General features: G+C 43.1%; 1 pseudogene across 1 annotated transcript; it reads right to left on the reverse strand.

Annotated features, from left to right (window-relative positions):
* Positions 1-1,110: 1,110 nt before the first annotated feature.
* Positions 1,111-1,997, reverse strand: LOC308337061 (small ribosomal subunit protein uS2-like; annotated as a pseudogene). The gene has a single exon. The product of its transcript is annotated as a small ribosomal subunit protein uS2-like (transcript).
* Positions 1,998-6,806: the final 4,809 nt, after the last annotated feature.

Genomic DNA, 6,806 nt, shown 5'->3' on the forward strand with positions numbered 1-6,806 from the left:
CCAGACTGCCAATCACCGACCTACACAGTTTCTAAAACTGACTTACGGAGAGATCAAACACTGACCATTCCTGAAGGATGTTATGGTTCCCACTCCAGAAACCAAACCAGTGTCCTTCATGAATGTTCATAGCAACTTTATTCTTATTAACCCCAAGCTATCCAAACAACTGGTGACTACATAAACAACCTGTGGTACATCCATACAATGAACTACTATACAGCAATAAAAGGGAACAAAAAACCTTATACACGCAACTTCATAGAAAAATCTCAAAATCAGTATGCTGAGTGAAAGAAGCCTGAAAGAAAGGAGTACATACTGTATGATTCCATTTAAATGAGGTTCTAGAACAAAGCCAACCCATAGCAATAGAAGTCAGAATAATGGTTGCCACTGGGTTGGGAAGTTTGACTGGGAAGAGACCGTAATGGAACAATCTAGAATGGTAGAAATGCTAGCCCTTTGCAGTGCACAGCGGAATTCTAGCCAACGCTTCTCCAACGGAACAGTGCACCTGAAACCCCTGAGGATCTTTGTTTAGGATATTGCTCGTTTTTATTCAGGAGGTCTGGGTTGGGACTCAAGATTCTTCATTTCTAGCATGTTCCCAGGTCACGCTGTTGGTTCGCACAGCACACGTGGATTAGCAACACTGTATGACTATCTCCCCGGTGTATTAAGGAATAACATCATCCCCAATAATTCCAAAACTTAGTTTTTGTGTTTTTTTTTTTTTTCCAGAGAAGCATAGTGCTTGGGAGAGTTTAGGCTTTGGAGCCCGATCGACCTGCATTCAAATCCCGACTCAGCCACTTTCCCACAGGGCATGTTAATAACCCTGTCTTAGGTTAATATCATCTCTGTGCCCAAGTTTCCCCAGCTATTACGTGGGAGAAATAATATGCAGTTGGCAGAATTATAAGAGTTAAATGGACAAATGCAGGTTAAGTTCTCAGAGGGATCTCTAGCACATAGCGAGTCCTCAGGTAACGGCACTTTAAAATAATATGAGTATAGTAGAGTACTTGACTTTTTTTTCGACTTTTACAAACTGTTTATTTTCCACCAACCTTATTTCCATTTTGTTTGCTTTTGTGGAAGAGCAGCTTAAGACCACTCAGTGGTTGTTCCTACCCATTCAGTGGCCCAAGCAGTGGGGGCTGCAAACCAGTCTTCAGTGGCCTGCTGGGCGCTCCAGTCTTCAGAGGGAACTGCTGAACAGGCACAGAGGGCACCTGCACGACTTCAGACCAGTCTGCAACTTCAGGCTGAGTAGCCGTGAACTCAGGAGCTGGAGCCGTCCATTCACCCTGGAGTTCTTCCTTGGTCACAGCCTTTTCAGCAGCGGCCTGCTCTTCCTTTTCAGTCTCTTCAGGATCTCTGTAGAAGTAGAGATCAGGCATGACCTCCCACGGGTGTTCACGGAAAATGGTGCCACGCACGCGCAGAACTTCCCTGGCCAGCATCCACCACATCAGACCCACTAAGTGAGCTCCCTTGTTGTTGCAAGGGATGACAATGTCCACATAGCGCAGAGGAGAGCCTGTGTTACACAGAGCAATGGTCGGCAGGTTAACATAAGACGCCTCTGTGAGAGGCTGGTGGTCAGCCCTGGGATCAGTAACCACCAGGAGTCTAGGCTCTCAGAAGGCTGCATGGATCTGGTTAGTGAATGTTCCAGGAGTGAAGTGGCTGGAATAGGAGCGGCTCCAGTAGCAGCAGCAAATTTCAGCACAGCTCGCTGGCCAGTATTCCTGGACGATATGACACTAACGTCAGCTGGGTTTTTCAATGGCAACAATGGCACGAGCTGCCAGCAGAAGTTTCTCCCAGGTTCTCCTCAGATTTATGGTGTAGATACCATCACTTTTCCTTCTGTAGGTGTACTCTTCCATCTGGAAGTCAAGGTTGGTGCCACCTAAATGGGTTCCTGCTGCAAGGAATTTGAGGACATCTTCCTCCTTCATTTGCAGGACATCAAATGCTTGGGACATTGTGAAAGTTTCCTGTTAAGTTAGGATGGGAACGCAAAACCACGCTGTATGGACCCTTCCCTGGGTAGCGTGGAAAAAAGCAGTATTTTACATTTTAAAAGGCTTTCCTGTGTGTAGCTGAGAGGGTGCATTACTACTGGCTGATGATTGGTGGCAAAACAAAAGGACAGATACTACCACCTGATCAAGGTGGGGTGGGTGGAGTGCGGGGCAGGGTATGAGGCTGACCTGACAGCTATATATTCTTAATCTGGAAATGTTAATCTCTTCCTCGTGGACAGCAAGACTCAGAGTCCTCTTTTCTGATGCTGGGTGAGACATGACTACCCTGAATTCTTCTTCTTCTTTTTTTTTTAATTAAAAAAAGTTTAAGTTAATTTTTAATTTTTTAAAAGATTTTACTTATTTGTCAGAGAGAGAGAGAGAAAGTGCACAAGCAGGGAGAGCAGCAGCAGAGGGAGAAGCAGGCTCCCCGCTGTGGAAGAAGCCCAATGTGGTGATCCATCCCTCAGCCGACTGAGCCACCCAGAGGTCAATGGTTAATTTTTTAGGGTGGGGAGGAGGGAGAGGAAGAGAGAGAGAAGCCTACCAACCTGAGATCATGACCTGAGCCAAAATCAAGAGCTGGATGCTTATCTGACTGAGCCACCCAGGCATCCCTCCACTGTCCTGAATTCTTATGACAGCGGTGTGTGAATGTGTAGGGAGAGAGGAAGAGCTCAAAATTAGTGTGTGGCAGCATCCAGGCTTATGACTTGTGAAATGTGGGAAGCCTGGATTCTCTTGGATCCACTGTCTCAACAGCCCATCTCCTGAAAAAGACACAGGGGAGGAAATAATGATATCTGGGTTGATGACAAATCTGTGGCAAGTGAATAAGAATTTGATCTTTCGGGTGCCTGGGTGGCTCAGTGGGTTGGAGCCTCTGTCTTCCGCTCAGGTCATGGTCCCAGGGTCCTGGGATGGAGTCCCGCATCGGGCTCTCTGCTCAGCAGGGAGCCTGCTTCCTCCTCTCTCTGCCTGCCTCTCTGCCTACTTGTGATCTCTGTCTGTCAAATAAATAAATAAAAAATCTTTAAAGAAAAGAATTTGATCTTTCTCCAAAAGGTAGACATCAGGTAGACATTTCTCCTTTGCCTGGCTGGGAGTTTCCTGAAACAGACTAAAACAATTGCTGCCTGAATTCCTGATCATGTTTGGCCAGGTCTCTGGGCTCCTTGTGGGTAGGGAGGGACTACAAAGAAATGCTCCCATTCACCTCCTCATCCAGGCTGACTGCCCTCCCCTGTGGATCACATTCTGCAGAGTGCAGTGGTGGACACTACAGAAGGAGATGAAGTATCTTTGTCTCAAGAGATTCAGGTTCTCCAGGCGCCTGGGTGGCTCAGTTAGTTAATCGTCTGCCTTGGGCTCAGGTCATCATCCCAAGGTCCTGGAATGGAGTCCCTTATCGGGCTCTCTGCTCAGTGGGGAGTCTGTTTCTCCCTCTCCCTCTGCTGCTCCCCCTGCTTGTTCTCTCTCTCTCTCTCTCTGTCAAATAAATAAATAAAATCTTTAAAAAAAAAAAAAAGAAATTCATGTTCTCACCATGGAAATAATTTTTCATTCAGTGCTTTGCTCATGTCTGCATTGTTTTGGGGACTGTGCTTAGTGTTGGAGAAACAGAAGAATAAGTCTGGAAGAACTCAGAGTCCAGTATTGGAAATATAAGTGAAGGCATGTGTTAGAGGTGCTGTTAGAGTTATGAAACTAGGTATGGTAGATTGCCGTGACAGTGAGTGTGGACGCTGAGACTTAGGGTAGAAGACCCATCTAAATTTCCTCTGAATCAGGTCTGTCACAGGATATCACCTCACTTATATTCCTATGAACATTAGAGGAGACGGTGTCTCACTGAGACAGAATCTGTGTGGTTTGTATTTATTTATTTGAGAGAGGAGAGAGCACGCGCACGAGGCAGGGGGAGGGGCAGAGAGAAAAGGAGAGAGAGAATCACAAGCAGACTCACCACCTAGTGAAGAGCCCGATGAGGGGCTCAATCTCACGACCTTGACTGAGAACATGACCTGAGCCAAAATCAAGAGTCAGAGCTTAACGGACTAAGCCACCCAGGTTCCCCAGAATCTGTGTGGTTTTATTGAATCACCTGTCTTCAGGTATGTGGCTGCCGACTTTCCCTGGGGAGGAGTGGGATTTGCTGGACCTCACTCAGAGGACCCCAAACAGAGATGTGACACGGAAGAACTACAACAATCTGGTGATAGTATGCCCAAATGGCATCATTCCTTTACTTAGTCATTTGTGGGACAAGTATTTCCTCAGTACCTATTGTGTTCCAGGATGTGGGCTGGGGACTGGGAAAACACCAGTACATGAGACAGAAATGATCCTTGCTATCATGGGGCTTTCTGTCTAATGACTTCCCCTTGAAGATGAAGACCTTTACTTTTCATTGACTTTTTATTTCCTCCATGGTTGAAAGGCTTGGGGTTCTTTAAATATGAATCTAAGGTTGGGCATAATTTTCAGATATCAGAGATCCTTAGTGTCTTGGGGGCACAGAATGGGTATTTGAATTTCGGATCCTTTTCAAAGACTTATATTGGATTGATGAGAGCTTTGGTTTGCTCATTTGCCACTGAGAACCCCTGAGAGTGAAAATGTTGGCAGCTGTTTCATCGAAGCTCCTCTTTTCCTCTGTGCAATTGTCCCACACATGCCCTCCTTCTCCTGAAAGAGCAGGACATCAACCATGCAAGCTCAGCTTAATCTCAGTGAGAGACCTATTTATGTTCTTTAAATTTAACATTTTCGTATGGGCTCTTAATCGATTTCTCCCTACTGGCGATTTCTGAGAAAAACTTCTTTTTGTTAACCTCAGTCTCAATTGTCATAGAGTCATTGTTAGTAAATTACCTAAAATGTCTCCACCTTATCCCTGTCATTGCCAAAATGCCCATACAGCCTAGGTTCTCCAAGTCGGTCTTTGCTCATGATTGTATTTTCCCCCCCAATATAGGTTCCGTATTCTGAATTTGGAAGAAATCTATATTGGCCACACTGACTTTTTTTTTTTTGTGCATGACGTCCCCATGACTTACTTATTTTATAACTGGAAGTTTATACCTTTTGACCCTGCTCTGACTTTTGAGTCTTCATTCTGGCATTTCTTTTTCCATGTTTTAAATGTTTGTCAGGTTTGTTTCAGATTGAGGCTCTACTTAAGCACCCAGGGTCAACCTCTTGGCAGGACTTATTTAGGAACCAGACACGCAACAACCTGAACATGGTAAGAATCACATGCAGTGATTCTTTGTCCTTTGCATTCAGAGAATACTGGAAAGGCTCTGAATTAGAAAAATTCATGTTTGGCCGCTCCCCCCCGCCATCAAAATCCAGATGCTAATTCCTGGAGTCTGTGAATGTTACCTTAGATGGCAAAAAAAAAAAAAAAAAAAAAAAAAGAAAAGAAAGAAAGAAAGAAAGAAAAAAGAAAAGAAAGAAAAGACTTCGGAGATGTGATTAAGTTAAGAATCTTGGGATGGAGAGAATATACTGGATTATCCCCGTGCACCCTAAATGTAATGACCAATGCCTTTATATGAGGGAAGGTGAGGGAGATTTAACTACAGAAGAGGTGAAGGTGACGTGATGACAGAAGCAGGCATTGAAGATGGAGGATGGGTCTGCAAGCCAAGGTATACAGGCAGCCACTACAAGTTGGAAAACGTAAGAAAACAGGTTCTCCCCTCAGAACCTCCAGAAAGAATGAGCCGTGCCAAAACCTTGATTTTAGCCCCAGTCAAACCAACTTCAGACTACTGACCTCCACAACTGTAAGGTAATCAATTTGTGTTGTTTTAAGCCACTAAGTTTGTGGTAATTTGTGAAAGAGGCAACAGGAAACTAATACACCCTCTAAGAACTGGGGAAGTCATTTAAGCAAGTGGAATTCACTCAGGAGAAACCAGGGAATATACTATGAGTCTTATAAACTTAACTTAAAACACATTTTTACTGAAAATTCACATATGTAGTTCCATTAATTTGACGCAGATATTGAGTGCTTATAAAATAATTCAGCCATAAAGAATTATAAAATCTCTGTATGAAAATAATGGGCATGATAGAGCCTTATTGCAGAAGAATTACCCTTTCAACTTGGAAAAAAACCTTAAGGCAGGAGCCATATACATGCAGAGGAAATCATTAAAAAATATAATGTCCATCATAGACATAACAGAAGGACAGAACTCCAATGAAGGTAATGAATGGAAGAATGTCTCCAGTTATCACTCATCTCTTCATCAATAGGAGAGACTGTGTTCTGAAGAGAAACCCAATGAATATAATGCTTTTTGAAGTTTTCCACATGAGATCTAACTTCACTCAGCACAAGAGAATAAATACCAGGGTGAAGGCCTATGAAAATGTCATGAATTTGGGAAAGCACGAAGATTTACACTAGATAAGAACCTTACGAGTATAACTGACATGGAACAGATTTCAGTTTGAGGACTCAGGATTAATACACACTGGGGAGAAACCCTATGAATGCAAAATTTTTGAGAAAAACTTTGGTAATTCCTCTTCCCTTAGGAAACACAGGAGAACTCATAAGGGAAGGAAACTATGGATGCTTTCAATTTCTGTTGCACATGAGAATTTAAAATGGGAGAGAGACCTTGTAAATGTTATAGTGTAATTGTTTTTATATAAATAAATGTAATAAATACAAAATATAGATGCTCATATATAAATATATATTTATATGTTATATTTATTTTATATATTTATATAAAAATATCT

This window comes from Martes martes (assembly GCF_963455335.1).
Source record: "Martes martes genome assembly, chromosome: X".
NCBI lineage: Eukaryota > Metazoa > Chordata > Mammalia > Carnivora > Mustelidae > Martes > Martes martes.